Below are 21,536 nucleotides of genomic sequence, written 5' to 3'. Positions count from 1 at the left end.
TGTATAGCTTACCATTTCACTTTTCTAAAAAGCAACCAGAGCTAAAATCAGTTACAGAGATAATTGATAGAAATGTAACAGTGGAAGTTCTGGGGCTTGGCCATTAATGTTTTATTAAGGCTTTGAGACAGTACTCATGACAGAATTAGGCAAACATAGGTGACAAACACAAACAGCACAAAGAAAGTCTTTATGGTTAAAAGGTCCAATATGTAGGGATTTTTTACTGAACTAGAACAAAGATTTATTTCCTCCCCTTTCCCCCAGAAAAGCAACTCAGTTTTCTTCTGGACTTAAATATAAAGTTGATGTCACACTCCAAAACTTGCTTTTTGGCAAACAAGGGAGGAAAAAACTTTTCCTCTCTCCATAGCATTTATTAGTTTGCTAAGGACATTTAACACAAAATATGAAGGATATGCAGTTCATAACACCTGCAAAGGACACAAGTCCTGATAGGGGTGAGAGCTTGTAAGATGCCTACTCTGCAAACAAATGTGACATTTTCAGATCTGTCAGCTGCATTTAGTAACAGAGATACAGATTTCCTGTAAATGCAAGCAGAGAGAGACTGACAATTCATCTACATACAGAGTTGTGGTGATTTGACTGAGAGCTTGACTGCACATAGAATTATTCAAGAATAAAAGCAGCATCCTTACTGAATAACTGTCTCATGCAGACATATTTGTTCTAGAATACAAACTAGAATAAGTTAATTATGTATGTGATAAGCTTCTATATGTAGAATAATTTTGTAGGGCTGTGACAATTAGATTCAGATCCTGCCTCAGCCTGAAACAGTTTTCAAGTAAAGTAATAGCTTAAATTTGAATTTTTGAAAATTTCTTCACTCAAAATTCTGGGAATCCCTTCCAGGTTTGGTTTGGGTTTTTTTGGGTTTTTTTTGGTTTTTTTTTTGTTTGGGTTTTTTTTTGTTGGTTTTTTTTTGTTGTTGTTGTTGTTTTGTTTTGTTTTTTTCTGTTGAAACGAATTTGTCTTAGTTTGATTGAGAACAGGTTTTAAATACATGAAATCACTGTAGATTTCCTGTATTTTTCTTACAAATTTCATGTAATCCAGAGTCTTACCTGAGCCCAAGCCTCTGAAATCTAGATTTATGTACGGCTTGAACTCATGTTCTATCATTCTAGGGATATTCTGACTTGACAGTCTTCCAGTATCAGTTCCACAGTTCCCTAGAGTGAGGATTTCTGGCCCTTCTGTTTACTTATTCCCACACTCCTTCTCTGTATAAGACAGCACATATTCCAGCTGCCTGTGCATCAGCAGTCTCTGGTCAGATGTCTCTATGAAGTGTTAGGAGGATGGGGACTCACACGTGAGCTCCAGTTGCCTTCTGGTGTGAATAGAGCAGAAAGTGCCATTTCAGGAGGGACATCCACAACTGTGGTCTGCAGAAATTTGTACAGGAAACTGCAAAAGATATGAAAAAATAAATTACTAGTCTTTAGCTTGAAAGAATAAAAATTTCAGCATTGAATCCTGCATAATGAAGAGACTGAAGCAGTTCTAAAATGTTTCTATTTCCCATCTCTGTTGAAAGGACTATGAATATCCTACCTTGTTCTTCCTCACCTCCCAGTAAGCATGAAAGTTGCAGTGAAAAGCCTTTAACAGCACTGTGAGTTTTAGGACATAAAGAAATGGTCCAAGACAGAACTAGAGAATCTAGACCAATTTATCTATACATTAGAGGACTTTTTGGAATGTGACTCATGGAATCATTGTTTATGGTGTATCACAATATGAAATACCTTAACTTCATGAGGGAGGAAGACATTCCACTTCCTTGGCACCACACTTCTTATATCATAACCCCTAGCCCACCAAGTTAAAGTGGGCCCAGATGGCTGCAAATCAGTATTTCAAATATCAGATTATTACTTTTATCTATACCTAAATTGATTACTTTAATTTTAATTTTTTTTTTAAATCAAAGCTGGAAATACAGCACAAATGTCTATATACTTCATATACCTCCATCGTAAAACTTGTCTTACTGCTGCACTGCAAAATGTAGTTTCAGTAGTGGTATCTTTATGGCATAATCTATGCAGCGTCAAAGTGGGTTAAATTAAATCTTAAATTAAGAAGTTCCTTAGTGTCTTGCACCACTGGTCTTTCCCCTTTCACAAGGAAAAAAAATGGAGATAATGTAATTTGTAAAATATAAACACAATTTTAATATTTCTCCACTACTAATTGTTAATGCTTGAGAATTTTTTAAAGGGGAAAAAGTTAAGACGTCTGAAGATTCTGTGCAGGTCAAGCATGGCTTGTTCTTGGAGTCCCCTACTATAACTAATCTGCTGAGAAGACAGCAGCAATGGAAAATCCTTTTAGTATAGGTGCTGTCCAGCAAAACCTTAGGTATAGGGATTAGCATTATTTTAGGAATGATGGAGGGAAGCCTGCATCCAGGGCTTTGCTAATCTGAAAGTGTAGTAATGTGTCAGGCTTTTTGTCTGATCCTCTTGTGCAATAGTCACATCTGACAGTATTTTGGGTTTAGGTGTCTTAAATCTACAATAATTACTAGTCTGTCTGTGAGTGAGTAAACTGGCCCGAAACAGTTTTTGGACAAGTGAATGATCAGAGATGAAGTAAAGAAATATTAATTATGTAAAATTATCAACTTTTGGTCTTGCAAGCTGCTTAGTAGTAGAAGGACTTTTTCTGTCTTTCCAAGGATAAAAATCCCCTTGTTCTTTCCTTGCTTTGTTAGGGCTTTGTACCTTAGGTAGGTCTGAGACAAGCACCCAGATTACTGCAGAGCAGATGGGGAATGAACAGGGACATTTTTCTTGGATGTCCTATGGCAAGAAATGCCTAAACACTTGTAATGCAGATTGAGCCAGCACTTCTCATTCATCGAAAAACTGAGAACTATAAAAGAGAGAAGTGAGGAAACCGGGGTGAAATTGCAGCCCTTTTCTCTGATGCTGAGCCAGAAATGACTGGGCAGAACTGATGGCAGCAGGAGGATTGCCTTACTGCCCCACTAACTCAAGAACCCTGCTCTAACATCTCTGGGTACCTGTGGATAGTGCTTCACACTCACAGCCAGGCTGTGACTGACAGAGGAGGAACAAGTCCATGAGCTTGTGCAGCAAACAGCTATTCCTGCTTCTCACCAATTCCCATGCAAGCACTCAACTCTCCACTACCTCTCCTAGTGAGACTGTGTTGCTGGTAATTAATGTTCCTTTAACACCTACCTTTCAACTCTGTTGTTCACTGCTGGGAGAAGGGATTCTTCTCCCATGACAGTATTTGGTATTTTAACACATCTTTATTATTAATAAATTGATAAAATTCTAAAATATTTTACAGTGCTAGTTCATGGGGAAAAAGGAAGGGTCATGAAGTCATACCAAAAAACTTACATAATATCCAAACTATTTTATAACATTAGGAAAAACAGCTCCAGTAAATAAACAGTACTCTACAGGAGAACAATACATTGCCTTTTTATTCCTTCACACAGGTTACCACTCATTGTGAAGACAGGGCACACAGCCCTACAAGGATTATACATCTTTTTTCAGTGGTGGCAGGTGCTTTCTTCTTGCCAGTACTGAGCATTTTCTTAGTAGTAGTTTTGACTTTGCATGCAATTTTCAGCTGTATGGATGCAGCATATCAAAATACAGATCACTGTACATTTCAGCATCCTAGCATTATTGGCAGCAACACTTTTCCTTCTAAAACATTTTCTTTTACTGGTGTGCAACTGTGTTGTTAAGCTTTGTGCTGTATGCTCTCAGTAGACTTGATTCTGTAAAACAGTGATAAGATACACTGCTATTCAGAGAGTAATCTCATAACTTTGTCCTGATAAATTAAAGAGTTGGCCTAAGGACACTGCACCTTAATGTTGAAAGGTTCTCAGTGCCTTTGCAGTCAAATAAGACCTGCATAATAATTAAATAATACCTTTTAGATATCACATAGACAAGTGCAATATATTGATGGAGATAATGGACTTAACAAAGCTGGCATAGTCTCAGAGTTATTATTTCAGATATCATAAAAGTATTCTCTGTTTGTGGATATATCACATTTATAGCTGCTTCACAAACCACTGCCTCATCACCAATGTTTGCCTTCTAACAGCAAAGTCCTTAGTTGAATGCAGAAGTCAAGAAAACCAAATTCTGCATAGCAAAAAAGTAATTTTATATATCAATATAAATATACACAAAACTTTTAAAGATAAAATTTACTTCAGAACATTTGTTCCATTAATTGAAAACTATTGAACAACATTTTTCCATTAAAATTGTCTTCAAATAAAATTGAGACTTGAGGGTGGGTGTGTTTTTTGTGTTTTGGTTAGCAAAACCAAGGTCAGTTAAGAAATAAATATATTAAAAATCCTTTAAATCAGAAATATGTTTATACTAACTCTAAACTCTAATAATAGTTGTATTGTCTTACGAGGAACAACTGGCACATTGATTGTACCTCTATGAGTTCGAGAGAAAAAAATGACTCTTCCCCTCTATTTTGTAATGAGATGGGCCTGTGAAGGCCAAGTCCCAACTGAGCCACGTGATTTTTAGCTCATAACAGAGCTGCTCAGCATAAAATCCTCTTTTCTTGGAGTATTTTTTTGAAGATGCATTAAAAGAAAATGAGATGTTTATGTTAAAGCTCTGTGGCTATTCTAGGAAAATAGAGATAAATCCTCTGCTCCTGAAACAAGGGCACTGTACAGGAGCTCCCTTCACTGTATGGGCTCCTTAGTGATACTCCCCCTTTCCCCCCAGAAATCACCAACAATGCTGGAAATCACCTTATGGCTACTGCAGGGTAAAGATTGGCACCTGGTTCTGGTCTGCAATACTGTTTTGATAAGATCAAAGCTTTTGCATTACTGTCAGGAAGCAGCAAGGGCAGCTGCTCTCCCGGGAACAGGGAGCCAAGGGCAATGTCACCAGGGCGGGGTCCTGGCTGCCCCAGGGAGGAAGCAGGGCAGGACCACAGACAGCAGCTGATATTCAGCCAAGATCTCAGAGAATTAGACAAGTTTGTGGTGATGAGGCAAATCCAAGGTCAAGCTGGAAGTCTATCTGCAGGTCAGGATTGGACCCAGTGGGTGCAGCTGGAATGGTGACCTTTGAGCAGGTTTGTAGCAAAAAAGTGAGATCAAGGCCATCAGCCCATGGGTCAGGCTCAGGATCAGTGGGGCCCATGGCCATGGTCCTGCTCAGGCAGGACTGAGGAAGCTCCAGAGCCTGTGAACAGAGGCTAGGGGAGACCACAGTTGAAGTCTTTGAGCTGTGAGGGTCCTAACAGCTACAGAGTAGACAACTGAGACAACTGTCACAAACTCACGTCATGTGAGCCATTCAAAACTCCTTAGAGATGCTAAGAATATTACCTTGTGATGTTTGAAGGCTTTCTAGAGATAAAAGAGTTATCCCAAAGTTGTCATGTTCCTTGAAAAAAGTATTAGAGTTTTATCATTCTTGTTTATTATTTAAACCTGACTCACTGCTTCCATTCAAACCCAAGTTACTTTGCCAGTGAAAGAAGAATGGAAAATGAAAATCACTTACCTATAGAGACAGATTTATAAGTCAGCATATGCCCAGAACTCAAAATTTAAGAAAATCAGCCAAGGATCATCTCTTTGCTAAAGTTTCACTACAACAAAAACTGGGGGAAAAAAAAAAAAAGCAAGTCTTAGCTTTCTCTAACACTTTTTATTCATTTGATATAGAACAAGCCTACTGACTGACATGTATAGGTACTTATCTGAAGATAATGATTACTCTTACTGCAGAAGTGTGTGAATTTTATGCTGTTCATAGAGTTTCAATTTGGACTCATTCTAAGGTTATTCACTAGTGAAAAAATATGGTATATAAGAGATTTTCTGCTTATCATGAATTTTTAGGCAGTCCATACTGGCTTATTTTGTGTAAATAAACAAGAATTGAGAAATCTAAGGCTAGGTAGAGGTCAGATTTTGTCACTTAGGTTCTATTCCTAAAAGGCCTCTTCTTGCAAATAGTACCTCATACAGAACACACAAAAGTGAAAGTTTTAGTCAATTAAGTTTGTTTAAATGGCATTATGGGGTATAAGCCCCAACTGTTTCAGAAAGTGTTATCCTAGTGTTCAGAGACCTTGTACTTAGGCAGTCAGCCAGAATCTATCACCATGGATTCACAACAATCAAGGCCTTGACAAGTTTTATGTCTAAAGAAAACCAGTTAGTCAATTAATGGTTAAAGACTTCAAAACATCTTTTTGTTAGTATGACACTGATTCATAAGATAAAAGACTAAGGAAACCTTTTCAATACTTTTCTGTTCTTTTCCCCAAATCTTCTGAGGAGGAGGAATGACAAAAAAAATCCAACCACAAATCCTGCTAGAACACATAATAGTTAACTAGTAGCCAATGGTTTAGAGTAACACTTCCATTAGCAATTGGTACATTTCCTCTAAAACAGAAAGGAACTTTCAATGTATTTTACGGTTTCAGACTTCAGTCTTTTCTTTAATTGGATGTGGCCATTTAATTTTGAATGAAATAGTTTTTCTTTTATTGCATTCTGATACATGCCAGCTTTGACAGAGAAAGCCAGCAACATAATGCTCATATGGCACATTAAGAGGCACACTCTGTTGTGGCTTTGCACTTCAGAGACCCTAAATTCTACAAAATTTGTTCATTAAAAGGCTTGACTACAGCAGTCTCAATAATTGAAGGAGGCACAATTGCTTTTTGGCAAAACCTATTTTTGAACTCTATGAAGGGAGAAAATAGCAAATTATCTGCCCCAATTTCTCTTCATATTCTTTAGCTAGCTCAATTAGACACAGCTACACTTATTGCAGGTGCTCCTCAATGAAATTCTGTGGCCCCAGTAATAAAGAATATCAGACTACATCATCACAGAGGTTTTGCTCTTCCTGAAATCTAAGAAGATATCTTTTGGGAATCTACATTTCTTCAGAAAACACATGGTTCTGATGCCTAAAGTTACTCAGAACTCACCACTCTAAGTGCCATTGAGCAGACAGTAAATATTTCAGTGAGGCTCACCATGGTCATAATGCAAGTCTGTGAATACACACTGCCTTGTAGATTTTCCTTGCTTGTGGCTTTGACCCTTCTCAGCAGCCATTTGGATGCTTTCTAGAACAGCCACAGATTTAGGAAGTGCCAGTTCCCAGGAATCTCTCAAAGAAAATGTTCACCCAATACATGCCTGCACAACTGTGCTGACATCAGCAAGCTTTTTCATGAACATAAATTGTTTGCTGAAGGAAAATTCAGTGCTTTCTCTTAGTGGTCTAAATTTGGGAAATTTCCCCTTCTGGGATTAGCATTCAAACAGAAAAATGCTAGCACATCACTGGACACAGTTTTCAACTGAAATTCTGCAGTCCAATGAAGTCCTCAGCAGCAGTGCTGGCTTCCAAACCACCAGTTTTCTTCATACCCAAGAGCCTTGAATGTACAATTTAGATGTTCAAATGCAGTGAGTGCATCTGCAGACCTTGCCTGAGCTTTAAGAATATTCTATGTAGATAAGATCCAAAACCAGAGGAATAATGTATTCTCCTACATGAGTTTCAATACCAATCTGGAGGGTTCTTTGCCCTAAAGCTACCTAGGGTCCCACTACTGAAGACGAAATTTTTTTAAAAAATTATTTTCAGGTTAGTTTGCTTCCTTTAACAGTGAACAAACCGGCAGCAAAACCAATTCTCCAGTGGCAAAATATTGCACAGGTTTTCCTTTCTCCACTCAGAGAATCAACTTCTGTTACTTAATTGCATGCATCTAAATAATTTTAAACCCATCTTTTACTTTTTTTCCTGTCCAACTTCAATAATTGTTATACTTGAAAGCACCTGCAGAGAAGATTGATGAATCATCTTCCAGCAGCCATCAACTTTCTGAATGTATAAATTGTTCATTCAGGGTTCAGTCACAGAGATCAAATAGTCTCTTCACTCTTACCACAGTAGCAGCTTTATCAGTAAGGTAGACACAGATGCATTCCAAAGTCACCACCATTTTCAGAAAAACAAACTCAAAGCATCAACCAGAATTCATTATTTTTTTTAAATAGATTCCCCAAACATCACAGAGTTTAAGGAATGGTAAAGGGCAGACTGGGGACACTTTGCGTGGGAATTAAGAAATTACATGTCCTTTGTACTTTTTCCCAAGGTAATATAAACAGTGGCTGGTAAAGTTCAAGGAGATGACTTCAGCTGTGCAGGTTAAAGGTGTCCTTTCCCACAAAACTACTATCACAACCTGGCTGATAGCCTCTCCACATTGTAGCACTAGCAAGGGATTTTCTTCTGTGCATAAATTACACTAAATTAACCATCTCTGGCAGGTCAGTGGTAAAATTATATATTTTCAGTGAAGCCAGCAGTTAGGATTTTCAAGGGCATTTTTCTTTTTGTTTCAACAGGAATAGCAGTGAAGGAATGTCTACCCTGAAAAATTCTGCCCTTGCATTTCCATTTTGGCTAGAAACCAAATTGTTTTCAAAAGGTGCAGCTCATCAAGAGAGGGAGCCTTTGTTTAGTTTAATTTCAAAGTTATAAAATATAAAAGTGTGAAACTGCAGTAAAAACATTTCAGCCACTTAAGTAAGGATGCAATATATTACCAAATTTTTCCTGAAGCAATGAAGATTCAAAGCATGGTTTCCTCTTTTTGCCTTTTCTTTTTGTCACAGCAATTAAATTATTCTTTTGTGAAAAAAAAGGAAACAAAACAAAAGATGTATGCATCCCTCTGTTTTTAAGGATATGTTTTCATCAGCTCAGGTCTAGAGCTATTTAGAAAACAGGAGAAAATGTTTATAACTGTTTTAATTTGATTAGTTAAATGTTGCTGGAAAAATCAACACTTCAGCATGTGAAATATTTTCATCAATTTTACAAATGTCAACAGGGACTGGTTCTGCAAAAAGTCAGGGGGGAGAAGATCTATGCCCAGCAGCCACAATGTGTTGGAAAACAAAATCAGTTCAGTATATGTGTCCCCAAACAGAACCAAACAGAAATGAGTTGCAAGCATTAGAGTTGTTGCCTCTTTCTAAATCCAAAGCCCCAACTCTCCTGAAAGAGTCCCCTTTCCAAAATGCTTCATGCATCAACCATTGAAAACAAATGAGAAAGAAGGCCTGGCTTTTCAAATGACATGACATTGGCCAACCAGAAAAGCCGAGTCATGAATCATTTGTAAAAAAATTCGACTTTGGTCATTGTTACAACATATTTGGAAATCCTTGGGTACTCTAGGCCTGTATATATGTATACATATACATGAGTACAGTTCCTCTTGGGGTTCCTGCTTCTTCATCTGCCAGCTGAAATACTTTGAGGTGAGAGGGGAGTTTTGCTAAGGGAAAAAGGTTCACAGATCTCCTATAAAGTTCACAATCACATTTGACCATATTATAACCCAGCAGAATTCACATGTAAGCAAACTTGACATGTTTGCATGAAATCCACTGAGAACCAACTTGGGGGGATTTAAAAAAAAAAGGGAATAAAAATAACTAAAAGAAATTCCATTCTATTACAATAAAATACCCAACTCAACCTAATTATTTAAGCATGCTCTTCAAAAGAAATATAAAAGCTTTAATTAAAATTGTGCACATGAACCAAGACTCAATCAACTATAGTTATCAAATTCAGCTAGTGGTAAGCCACAAGCTCTGAAAGGTCCCATTTGGCTGATAAATGCAACATTTTTTTTAATATGTACAATAAAAATAGCAATATCATTTAATGTGAAATGTGAAAAAATTATTGCAACAAAGTGACCCTTGCCCCCAAGCTGAGAGTTTGGCCGTGGTCCTCCACTCAGTGAGACTGTGAGCATGGTCTCTCCAATACATCTGATTTACATGGTGTGAGTGTGCCTTTTTGTATACAAAATTTTAGCACACAGCAATCTCTGATGGCTGATTACCACCCTCCCTCTCTCCTTCTTTCCTTTATTACTGGCTTTATAATGAAAACGTTGACACAGCCTTAACTATGGCAACATTAGCATTTGCCATTATAATTAACAGATTCTTTTTTTCCCCTTTGTGATTTACATGCATATATTCTTCCCAGTGCAGTAATTACAGATGGTATAGCTTGTAACATATACTATCCCTGAACAAGAAATGCATTCTTTTTGGAGTATGTCTCTGATAAATTTTATTTAAATATAAAAGGTAATAGGCAGAAAATGTAGTTTGCTTACAAGTTTCCTTTATGGTTGTTTGACTGTCACTTTTCTGCAGATTTATGATAATCATCCTTGCAACAAAAACGTTTACTTCACTGTCTAAATAATAAGGTAATTTGTTACAGCTAATTACTCAAGTGCTTCCTTAATCTCAATTAAAAGATTCAGGCTTATTTTCTACATTTCTGCGGCAGTATGCTCCAGAATATCTTGTTAATGTATTCCCAATCACATATTTGTTAAGGAATGCATGGTCCATGCAAAACTGAAATGCTAAAATACATAGCTGCAATCTTAAACAATGATTTATTGTGACATGGGATGTGGGACATTTCCACAGCTTTTGTGATTGCAGTAATGAAGCTGTAAACCAAATAGCATGAAATGAAGCAAGGCCTTACAATTTAATCAGCTCGTAAACAGATCTACTGCATCAAGCAAATGACATTATTATCCATCCGAAGTAAATCATGCTAATCTCAGGAGATAAAATCAACATCATTAATGGTCACATGTCATATTCATCAACACTAAACCATCCCTTTTGACAGATTAATCCTAACTACAGCTCCCACGATGTATGGTAATAGGGCTTGTAGCATACATTTCATTCAGCAGTAAGGCTAACCAGCACTCTTAGTCTGCTATTACAAATAATTTTTTTATTGATTTACATATTTTAAAATGCATTTAAGGTGAGGTACCATTAAAAATCCTGTCACTATCACATATTTCTTCCTCACATTCTCAGCCCGTATTAATAGAAACTAAACACCCTATGCCATATAAATACTTTCTTTAACACACTGTTAGTGGTAATTAAAGAGTTCTGCCTGTGTTTTTCATTCAGCAATGAAAATATTCACCCTTTAATAGGGTTTAAAGAATTATTGATACTATTATTCTAATATCTCATTCATAGTATACCAGTGCATAGGGCCCCTGGTCATGGATCAGGGCTCAATCAAGCCAAGTAGGATCCTGAAGACTCTATTATCTATTATCCCATCATTAATACAGCATCAACAACCCAAAGATGCATTTATGATATTCACTCTTCATTGCAGTTTAATATCCTGCAAACTGGTGGTGTATTTTTGCTCTGACTCCAGCTCCTGCATACTGCCTATTTGTTCCAAACACAAAATATATTTATTTATCATGGAACTGACCCTGTATGAATGCTTTTGAAAAGTGTCCACTATTCAAAGTGTCACTTTCCTTGAGCAGGCACTGAATTATATTGACAGGCACATTATCAAGGGCTGCTGACTGACAGAATGAATGACTGCAGCTCCATGCCACATTGCCAGTCATTGACTGAGTGGGTGCAAAAATTATCTACAACCTTTGGAGATCTAAAGGACTCTGAACTATGGCTAGAAAAGAAGATATATGCAAGTGATTTACTTGCACAGCATTTATCAACTTAGTACAAACATCTAAACTATTGCCCAAACTACTTCACTAATGTAGTAATTCATTAATGGTCTATTCTCTTTCCTGAAACTATTTTTTTAAGATCCCTTTAATGTAATTATTAATGTCATGTTATTTAATATATGTTTATCTTTCACCAGGGAAATGGTTGCGGTAATAATTTTAAAAGCAACCACTGCCCCCTGCATTTTTTTTAGGCCAATGTGGGCTAAGATGCATCTTAGTAAGGTTATTAGGGCAGAGCAAAAAGAATATTAGAGACTGCCTGTGGCTGATGTGTAGCAATTAATAAGTCTGGTTAAGAGCAATGGCAGAGTGCTTCCTGGATTGTGCTGGGGTTTTAGGAAAACACTAAACTAAACTAAACTAAACATGAAAGCATTTCATTTACTTGCCAGAAGAAGAATTTGCCAGATGTGTTTCTGATATTTTTGATTGACATAATGGCAGCTTGAAGAAGCAGACCACAAAATTCTACCTTATCTATTGACTAGAAAAAAAGGGGCAATAAAATATTTCAATAAGTGCATTAATTTCAAAACCTCAAAGCACTAATGTCAGATTTACTGGAATCCACTGACCTTTAAATAGCTTTTAAAGATTTTATGACTTAGATTGTCACATTACTTACCAAGAATCCTTAAGAAGCAGTTTTTTTCCATCTATGGTGTGTTTTTAATGTTGAGGTTGTGAAGACCTTCCCTTTTCTGCCACTGTCTTTTTTACTCTCACTGCTCCCATACTTGAAGCTCTACCTAACTAATTACTTAATCTTTGACAAGCTGCAGATATCTGTGGTGCTTATCAGTGATTGTGGTTTGAGGACTAAAAGAATCACTGATGAGGAGGAACAAAAACCCCCATCTTTCTTACAGGATTTTTGTGCTATTGCATACTGTAGTGAGAGGATGGTGTCATTGAGCTGGTACTCTTCCAGAACTGTGTCCTGGTACCTCCCAGACATGTCTGCTCTTCAAAGGTTTACTAGTAAAGCCAAGATGAAAGCAATCTGTATTTTAAAGCATATGGTTTAGGTAAGCAAAGGAAACAAACCTGTTTCTCAAGCAGTGCCTGAAAAACTGGTAACAGAATTTCCTGGTGGTATAAGTGCATATAAAGTAGAAATTTTGCCAGCACAGCTATGGTGCAATGAATGTAGAACAGAAAACAGTCTGGACAGAGCTGTGGGACTAAAATTTTCCTGTGTAGACCAAGTCCTGGGAAGAGATGTCACAAGCAAAAATAATTATGTTCTGAAAAGAAAAGGAATGGATTTTCTCACTTTAATCTGTAAGAAATAAAGGAACAAAACCGTACAGTGGGAAAAAGACAGCAAGGGTGCCTCTAACAGCTCACTTAACCTGCATTTCAGGAGTATGGATTAGGATCACCACTAAAAGAATAAGCATAGTCCCATGAGAATAGCAGATAATTAAGAGTAAAAAAATGTATTATTTTTATTCCTAGTATTTGGTCCTCCCAGTTTAGTTAATACCTGAAAAAACCTTCCTTGAAAATTTTGTAGAAGGTATTTAGGAGTAAGGCTCACATAGTGAGTTTAAAATACCACATCATCTTAAGTATTTTTATCAGACTGTATCTGAAATACCATTAACTAATAATATAATTACAGAGAACTTGTTAATCCATTTGTTCCATTTTTGAACTACAGCTGTAATAGGAAGATTTTTTTTTTATAAATCCTGATAATATTCTATCAGTTTAAAGAGACACATTGAAATTATACCAATAACTGGTTTAGTTTCAAAATGGTAAACCATGTTAAGATATAAAGATTATTTTGATGTTTGAAAGAAGTAATGACTTAAACTATTGTATTTCAGTTGCATGCACATAATTCTAATAATCAATCATCCAAAATAAACTCTACTTTATAGGCATTTATTTGAAAGCAGACAAGCTAAAAACCTGCTCTCAAAACCCATAGAAGAAAAGATTAAGAACAGAAAACATTCTAATTTTTATGTATATGTGTTTTTTCCTGTTTTAAGTTCAGTGCAACTTAACCCATTAAGCAGTTTGTTGTGTAATATTTTTAGAACTTTGTTATTAAAGTTTTAATGCTAGTAACATTGCCAATTATGAGCCAATACTATTACTTGTAGAAATGCACAGTTGATTACCTTAAGGAGATTACTGTTAAATAGTTAAGAATAATAAAGCCAACTAGAAGATGTGGGCTACTCAACACTGACTGATAAAGAAGGCTGCATCCCTGCATGTAAATGTATTCTGAAGGCCATTCAAAGTAATATACAATGAAGTTAGCATTTTTCTACCATGATGCACTGGTGAAAATGTTGGTGGAATAAGCATTGCTGGACATTTAGGTCCCAAATGTCTCTCCAGTATTTAAATTTGTCTCAGGTTTGTAGTAAGTAGTAAACCAAAAATCATTGCTTGCTCATTTACTAGCATGAAATAAGTTGAAATGCAGAACACTTTGAAAAGTCAGTGTAAAGGATCCAAGTTGAAGCATCAGTTAAAATATAGGAAAGATTTATATTATTATAAAACAACAAAAAAAGCACTAAGAAGCCATGTGAATTAGCATAAGCTAGATAAACAGAGCTCAGTTTGGAACATCATTAATACAGTGACAGCTTCCACCCCCCTCAGTGGAATATGGCTCAAATATGTATTTACTGGGGTGGCAGCTTTAGTTCAAGAAATTTACCAAGGCAAGAGAGACCTTATGAAGACAGCAAAGAACTGACAGCTGCTTTTCCTTTTAGCATTTGGCATTTATATTTTATAGTATGTTTTTGCACCTATGCAGTGACAGATTGGTGACTGCTTTATGATCCACATATTTCCTGAAACCAGCTTTTCCTGATGATAATCCACACTGCCACTGTTTCGGTCAGACAGATGAAAACCCTAACTTTGTAGGTGACACCTTCATTTTCATCCCAGCTGACCATACAGTTTATAATTTAGAGAGACAAAGGTTATTATGAATGGTAGGAAGGGGAGCCGTACCAGATCTGCAAAATTTAATCTAAGGAAATGAGAAAACACTTCTTTATACTCTTTATATAAACAGACAAAATACATGTAGCTCATCAGCAAGAAAAGTTAGCCCCTTTTATTTCTCATCCACAAACTGAACAGTGACAGAACCATGGACTTCAGCATACAATCTATTACCTTTAATTTTCTCATGTTGAAAGAGAAAAATCCAGACTGAAGAGCAAAGAAAAGACATCCTTTGTTAAAGCAGTATTATAAAAAGACATAAAACCACAAAAAATTTATTATTGCACTCCTGACTTTAAAGTCTCCTTTCAAAGTCTTCTGCCTCCTACAACATTGTCAGAGATAAATCATGCAAGCATAGGGATACTTACAGTTAGTTTAAAGCTCAGTAAAGAAAAGAAGGTAGAACAAAACTCAGATTTTTGTACTCTTATACAACTTTTGGCATAAGGTTAGTCAATTTTGATTTTTTTGTTTTAGAAAAATCACTCGGAAAAGGCCTACCTGTGCTCCTTTGTTCTCCTCCTTTTTTAACTTCCTTCTGAATGCCATTTCTTATGCCAGAGGAAAAAAACCAGTTTATTATTGCATCTTCATAGACACACAAGATTATGAAAGCATGTTGATCCATTTCTTAGCTGTTGACAGTGAAGTTGGAAAACTCTGGAAACACTTTTTTGTACTGTTTAGATTTTAAAAGGGTCTTGAACACACAAACTTGAAAAGACTGATTAGCTTCAATGGATTAGCAATGGATTATCTATCTGAAAAATGCTTTTAAACCTACATGCCAAAACCCTACATTCCAAAAATCAATCATCAAAACAACACCTTTATAATAAAAAAATCAATTATTTATATCTGTGATGCATGCTCCTTAAGCAGCCCAGTTAATTTTCAGTTTTATGTAATACTTAGAGGGAACTTGAGTATTCGAGGTCTGCATTCTTAACTGAATCCCAGTGGGAAGATCAGATAGCATCTGGCCTTTGTGAATCAACAGAGAGTGGCTGCTGGGAAGGAAAGGGTAGTCCTCTGTTCCTGTTTACTTTTGAACAGCTACAATATAAATAGTGACCAGAATTACTTCCTCCGGGCTTCACCTGCAGCAGGTAATGCAGTGGCTTTGGCTTGTCAGACCTTCAAACAATCTAGTGAACTAGGCAAACACAAAAGTGTTGATTCACTAAGTGCCATCTCAGCTCTTGGGAGTCCTTGGGAAACAATGCCTGAGTCACCAGTGTTAATTCATCACGAAGCTCCTGAGGTAGGGCATCTCCTCCATATCCCTTCCCATCCCCTGCCATGGAGGCATTCTACCTCTGTGGAAAGATCTAGCCCACAACCTAACCAAAACCAGCTCAGTCTGACTTGCAGATGCCAGCGTGTTCAACTTTGGTTAAAGAAGTTCTGTTGTAAATAAAAAACATTTTGACTAAAAGCTGTCAAATTGCAGCAAGTAGCATAGTTACCAGGCTTTATTCAATGTCATTTTGTAGAGGGAAAGAAAAAAGTCTTCAAGGAGATCATATGAGTCATGGGATTGGGTTTCCAGAGGGCTCTTAGGGATTCTTTTTGACCAAGAGTTTTCTAACACTGTTAGAGCAGGGGCTGTGTGAAACTCAGCAATTTTGACTGTCATGCTATTTTTCAGTTCCAGCTTTCATCACTTTGTGCCTTTTGGGTCTAACTTTGCCTCCACTTAAGTGGTTGTCAATGTAGAATAAATCACATGAAGAATACTTAGGGCCATGTTCTGTGCCCAGCCCACATAATAGAGGAAGGAATGAAATCCTCAGAAATAAAGGGGTATACTCTCCTCCTCAGTATGACTATTAAAATTCTGGAGAACAAACTGTTACACTGAAGATGAGAAATACTTGTTTTCTCTAGCATGTACTAGATTCAGGACTCACAGACCTCTGCTGCTTTTTTAGAAAAGCAGGAAAAAAAATCTCTGTCTTTTGAGCACAATGCATAAGTAGAACAGAGTAATAAACAATGTATTGCACAAGGCATGAGTAGCTGCAGTACAAATTAAGATATTGTGATGGGTTTAGGAGACAGAGGGGTGTCCAGAGCTGGACCTGGAACAGTCAAGCCAGTGATTCACTGCTTTTAGTAGTGAGGCCAATGATTCTTGAATTCCAGCCTCTGTAACCATGCCTTGCCATTCATTCTTCAAATGCAGAATACTGCAGACATTCTTTCTCTAAGAGACACATGCTAAAGGACATTGGGACTCCTTCACAAACTGAAAATTTAAGCACTTCTTTACGTTTTAGGGCAGCAGATACACTGGGATCTTAAAATACATTTTTTAAAGAAAAAAAGAATCATGGCCTGATTCTGACTTACTCTTGCATAGGAAGCTCATGTAAGTGTGAAGACTCTAGAGAGGAGCCAGTTTCACTGTAGGGAAAGCTTATTTTGTTATTATTAGCAGCCTGAGGTGTGCTGATCATTTTACTCCTGGTATTTTGCCATTTCTTAACAAGCATTGCCACAAAATGACTCATGAAAAGTGGTTTTTGAATGGAGCTCAGTCATTTTGGCACAGATTCCAACTCTGATCATAGGAAAGCCATTTACTTTTCCAATTACGTGGTCAAGGCACAGCCCAAAGTACTGCAGAGTCTTCTCTTTTCATGTTAACCTAGTAGGAATGGCCAACTAATAAATAGAAGAAAGTGAGTGTTTGGTGAACTTTATAGCCAGAAACTGTACACAAAAGTCTTCAGGCCATCAATTTCCATTCATTATAAGCATGCTGCTCTTAAAGACCTTTCTTGGAATCAGTTTTCAGAAATGTATTTCAACATCATACTACAGATGCAAAAATTTTAACTTCTCTTTTCAATAGTTATCTTTAGAAGCAACATGTAACTGATCTGCCAGCTCCCATCCTTCACCTGGTGGTGGTTTAAATCAACTCTATAGAAGAAATCAATCTGATGTAAAGTTGAGCTAGAATTTTGCTAGACAAATCTCGTTAAAACAGAAGCTCAAGCAAATACAAAAGTTATGTCACCTACACACTTGTTCTTCAGATCTAATCCACACAATGGTCTGTTGACCATGAACCCTTTGCCCCTGTGGGAACTGTGAGTGATCTCCCTCACACTTCTTAACCCCAAAACATTGTTTTCATCCCTGCTTGCCCCCTTGATTGTTCTCTCCCTCTAGTCACAGAAATCATCTCAGTAACTCTTACTCAACACTGGAAGGCATACCAGCATTTCACAGATCCTCACATCCCTTACTGTTTACAGGACTGTATCCCACAGCAAGGCAGTACTGGGCTGATCCTCGAGTCACAATAATCAGAAGAGATTTTGCCATAGACAATAATGGCCAAATTTTGCAGGAAATTTTGTATTACATCCAGGTGTATTTTTTTATTAAAAGTATTTTTCACTTAATCTAAATAACAGGCATCAGTATCCAATGGGTATATTTTTTCTAGCTTTGCTCAGTGCAAAAAGCTTTTTCATTTACTATACTTTTGGTTCAAGTCCACAAAATTAAGTGGGGCAGTTAAAACCAGGCAAATAATATACCTGATTTACCAGATTTTATTTACGTTATTATATAGCTATTAGATGTAATATTGTCTACTCCTGTCACTCTCTGCAATGTGTTTGATGATTCAGGGAATAAATAAAACCCAGGGTTAGCAAATAAATGAGAGCAGAATTGGCAGCACACCAAGTCTGCTTTATTTGACTGAGAGAGAGATGTGTTACATGGCCTGTTTGTTTAAATTATGCCAAGAGCTGAGATACACCAGGTGTTGTAGACCATGGAATAGAGCCTTTAAAATGTTTGCAAAACCAGATTTCTGTTTACTGGTTTGCCAGAATACAAACCCAGAAAGTTTACACTGAGAAGTTGAAAGAACAGGACTTTGTGATACCATTTTGCTCTTATTTTTATTAATAAAAGCTACAGAAATGTCTCATATGTGCTAACTATCCACTCTCCCTGTGTGTCTTTACACTGTAATACCTAGTATATGTAATTTTGTAAAATTATTTTAGTGACTATGTTAGCAGTTCTGAAATGCCATAATTCTTTAATACAGATCAAGCCATACGATCTTTAGTCAACTAAACACCCCTTAAGTTCAGTAAATGGATCTAAGAGATTTAATCTGTCAGTTTTTCACCCCACTACCTCTTCCATCAGAAACAGCCAGACAGAGTGGGTTAAAACCAAGGAGATCCTGATCTGTTCTTTCAGGATGGGAACAGAAAAACAGTGTCACAAAGAGACCTCAGTAAGGAAGATCTAGCACAAACTACACTTAGAAATTGTTACATTTTCCTTGAGTGCATCTACTGAAGATGCAGTCAAGGATTCACAGCAGAGATGGCTGGACTGCTACTTTTGTGCTGCTCTCCATAGCATCCTGCAAAGCAAGCAGAGTGGGGCAGATGAGGGACCCTCACCCACTTCATTGCAAAGTCTGCCAAGGCAGTCCAACCTACCATTGATTTCTTGAAGTAATCCACTTAACTTGGCAGTGCTGTGGGCCAATAACCTTTGGCAAGGGAAGAGGTTAAGCCAGCAGGAGTTTTGTCTTAAGCTAGTAAAGGAATTTCTGCAGTGAATGTCACACCACAGCCTCAATCAGGTTCAAAACTTAGAGAGAGAGAGAGAAAGAGGTGGGGGGAAGAAAGAAAGGGGGAGGGGAGTAGTGGACAAGGAGGATGGGGGAGAGAGAAGCAGAGAGAGTACTCATTCCCCCTTTAACTCTGTGATCAGTTACCAGCACCCTGAGAAAAAAATTATCTGTCTACCAACAAAATAAAAGCTAATGCACATGAGCGTCTTTAAGTTTCACCCAGTCATTCTTGTGTTTTAGTGATTTTCTTCCCTGACTTGAATAGAGAAAAATTACTTTTTAAAAACCAACTGCAGCAGCAGTGACATGAGTTATCTTCCAACCAAAGTGCATTGTCTTGAATTCAGTTATCTCTGAGACTGGACGTTTTTTCTGGTATCTTCTAGTGGTTATAACTTACAACTGCCTGGAGTGCTTTTATTGTCCAATTCAAACATCTCGATGGACAAAACATTCCTACTGATTCTCTATGGAACCCTCTCTCTTAATGCCTGCCAAAGCCTGAATTTCAGCATGCACAGAACACACTGCAAGTCTGCTTAATCTTACTTTGCATCTAGCAAGAGGATATTGGGATAGTACCAGGGAAATGCTGAGAGATTTGTGTTAGCATAATGAAGAAGATAATAATGCCATGCTTACAAGGAAGTGTGTACATTTGTATGCTGGTTAGTGTGGCTGAGTTGGAATAAATAAAGGAGATTCCTAGAATAAATTCCTAATTCCAGCAAAGTTGGACATAAAGCTCAACTGAATGTAGTGAAACCAGCATTTTGTCTCTGTTTTTTTCTCTTCTGTAGTTTATCCATTAATATAGGTCATCAGTTCTCAGTCTGTAGAAGAGACAGAGATTACAGTTGTACAAAGAAATACGCACATTTTTTAACATAACTTTTCTCAGAAGTTTCTTGATAAGAAAGTGAAGAATCCAGTCATTTTCCCATTAGTATGAGAAAAGTACTAGAACACAGGATGGATTTTATGCACGAAACTACTGCTTATCTCACTGCAGAAGTTTTTTTAAAAAACAATTTTAATGGTCTTGTGAGCAAAATAGATTCAGTAGGTCTGCTTTGCCAATACATTACTCCATTTGTATGTCAGTACAACTCATTGATTTTTGTGCTATTATGACTGTGTAGAAATGAAATAACACAGTGTTGAATCAAACCTATTCAAAGACTGACTGATGGTCCTGTTCAGAAATCAGATGAATTAAGAAAAACAAAATATGTTGAGAAGAGATGATGTTCCAGATGTACTGTAGTGGGAGGAAGGCTCACACACTATAACAAATGGGCTGATTTCTATGATAGAACTGGTTTCACAGTGGAGAAATTATGTGAAATGTCACAACAAAAAGTTTGTTTGAAAGCCTCATCATGGTCTAAAAATAGCCCCTAGCTTATGTTTTTCCTCTTTGAGAACCATTCTGATCCCAATTTTGCTATTACTATTTCTTCATAGAATAAGGTATTCTAAGTATGGGTTGCACAGGCATGAAGATTTGTTGCTTTGGGACTTGGGACAAAATCTAATTTTAGTAGGCTCTATGTTCCTGTTTATAGTGGTGAGGCAGAATATCAAATGAGCTGTTTAACTGTGTTAACAGGTTTGCACTGGTTACAAAGTTCATTTTCATAATTCTTTAAATGACTGGCCTTCACCCTAACATGAAAGCAAGCCTTATTCCATTAAGGCCTCAGTTCACCCAAGTTACTAAAAAATGGGGCCTCTGTATATTCCAAATTTTAGATCACATTAGCCAGCTGCTTGGTTAGGGTAATCTAAACCAAAACAAGATTATTGCCTTTCTTTAAATAGGTGTTGTAGGCCACAATATATTGTGGGGTTAAACTGTGTTATATCATTTTAGGACAAAAGTCTCAAACATGAGAAAAATATGTGGGATAAAATAAGACCAGCATTAGTTTTGACCTAGTTTGAACAAAGGTGCAGAAAAATCAATGAGCCCTGGAGCAGCCCAAATGCTTTGTTAGCCTTTTACTACAACATTATATATTACATGCAAATAATGGCACAAATTTAATACTACTATTCACGTCAAGTGATTTCTTTGAATCTATATTTTATATTTTACAGATCTTGAACAGCAACATTTTTCTTTTTAGTGCAAAGCTACTCAAGGTTCACTGGAGACTCTTTTAAATTGTTGCTTTCATAGAAATAACAATGTAAAATGACATTA

At 36.9% G+C, this 21,536-nt stretch overlaps 1 long non-coding RNA gene across 1 annotated transcript; it reads right to left on the bottom strand.

The window, feature by feature from the left end:
* Positions 1 to 917: 917 nt before the first annotated feature.
* Positions 918 to 15,358, bottom strand: LOC136559653 (uncharacterized). Its single transcript, XR_010784026.1, has 3 exons — positions 15,205 to 15,358; positions 5,589 to 5,688; positions 918 to 1,437 (listed from the first exon to the last, which is right to left on the bottom strand). It is a non-coding gene; the product is annotated as an uncharacterized lncRNA (long non-coding RNA).
* Between the last annotated feature and the right edge of the window lie 6,178 nt (positions 15,359 to 21,536).

This window comes from Molothrus aeneus, chromosome 8 (genome assembly GCF_037042795.1).
Source record: "Molothrus aeneus isolate 106 chromosome 8, BPBGC_Maene_1.0, whole genome shotgun sequence".
NCBI lineage: Eukaryota > Metazoa > Chordata > Aves > Passeriformes > Icteridae > Molothrus > Molothrus aeneus.
Note: the sequence above shows the minus strand (reverse complement) of the source record. Positions and strands in the feature narration are given on the sequence as shown.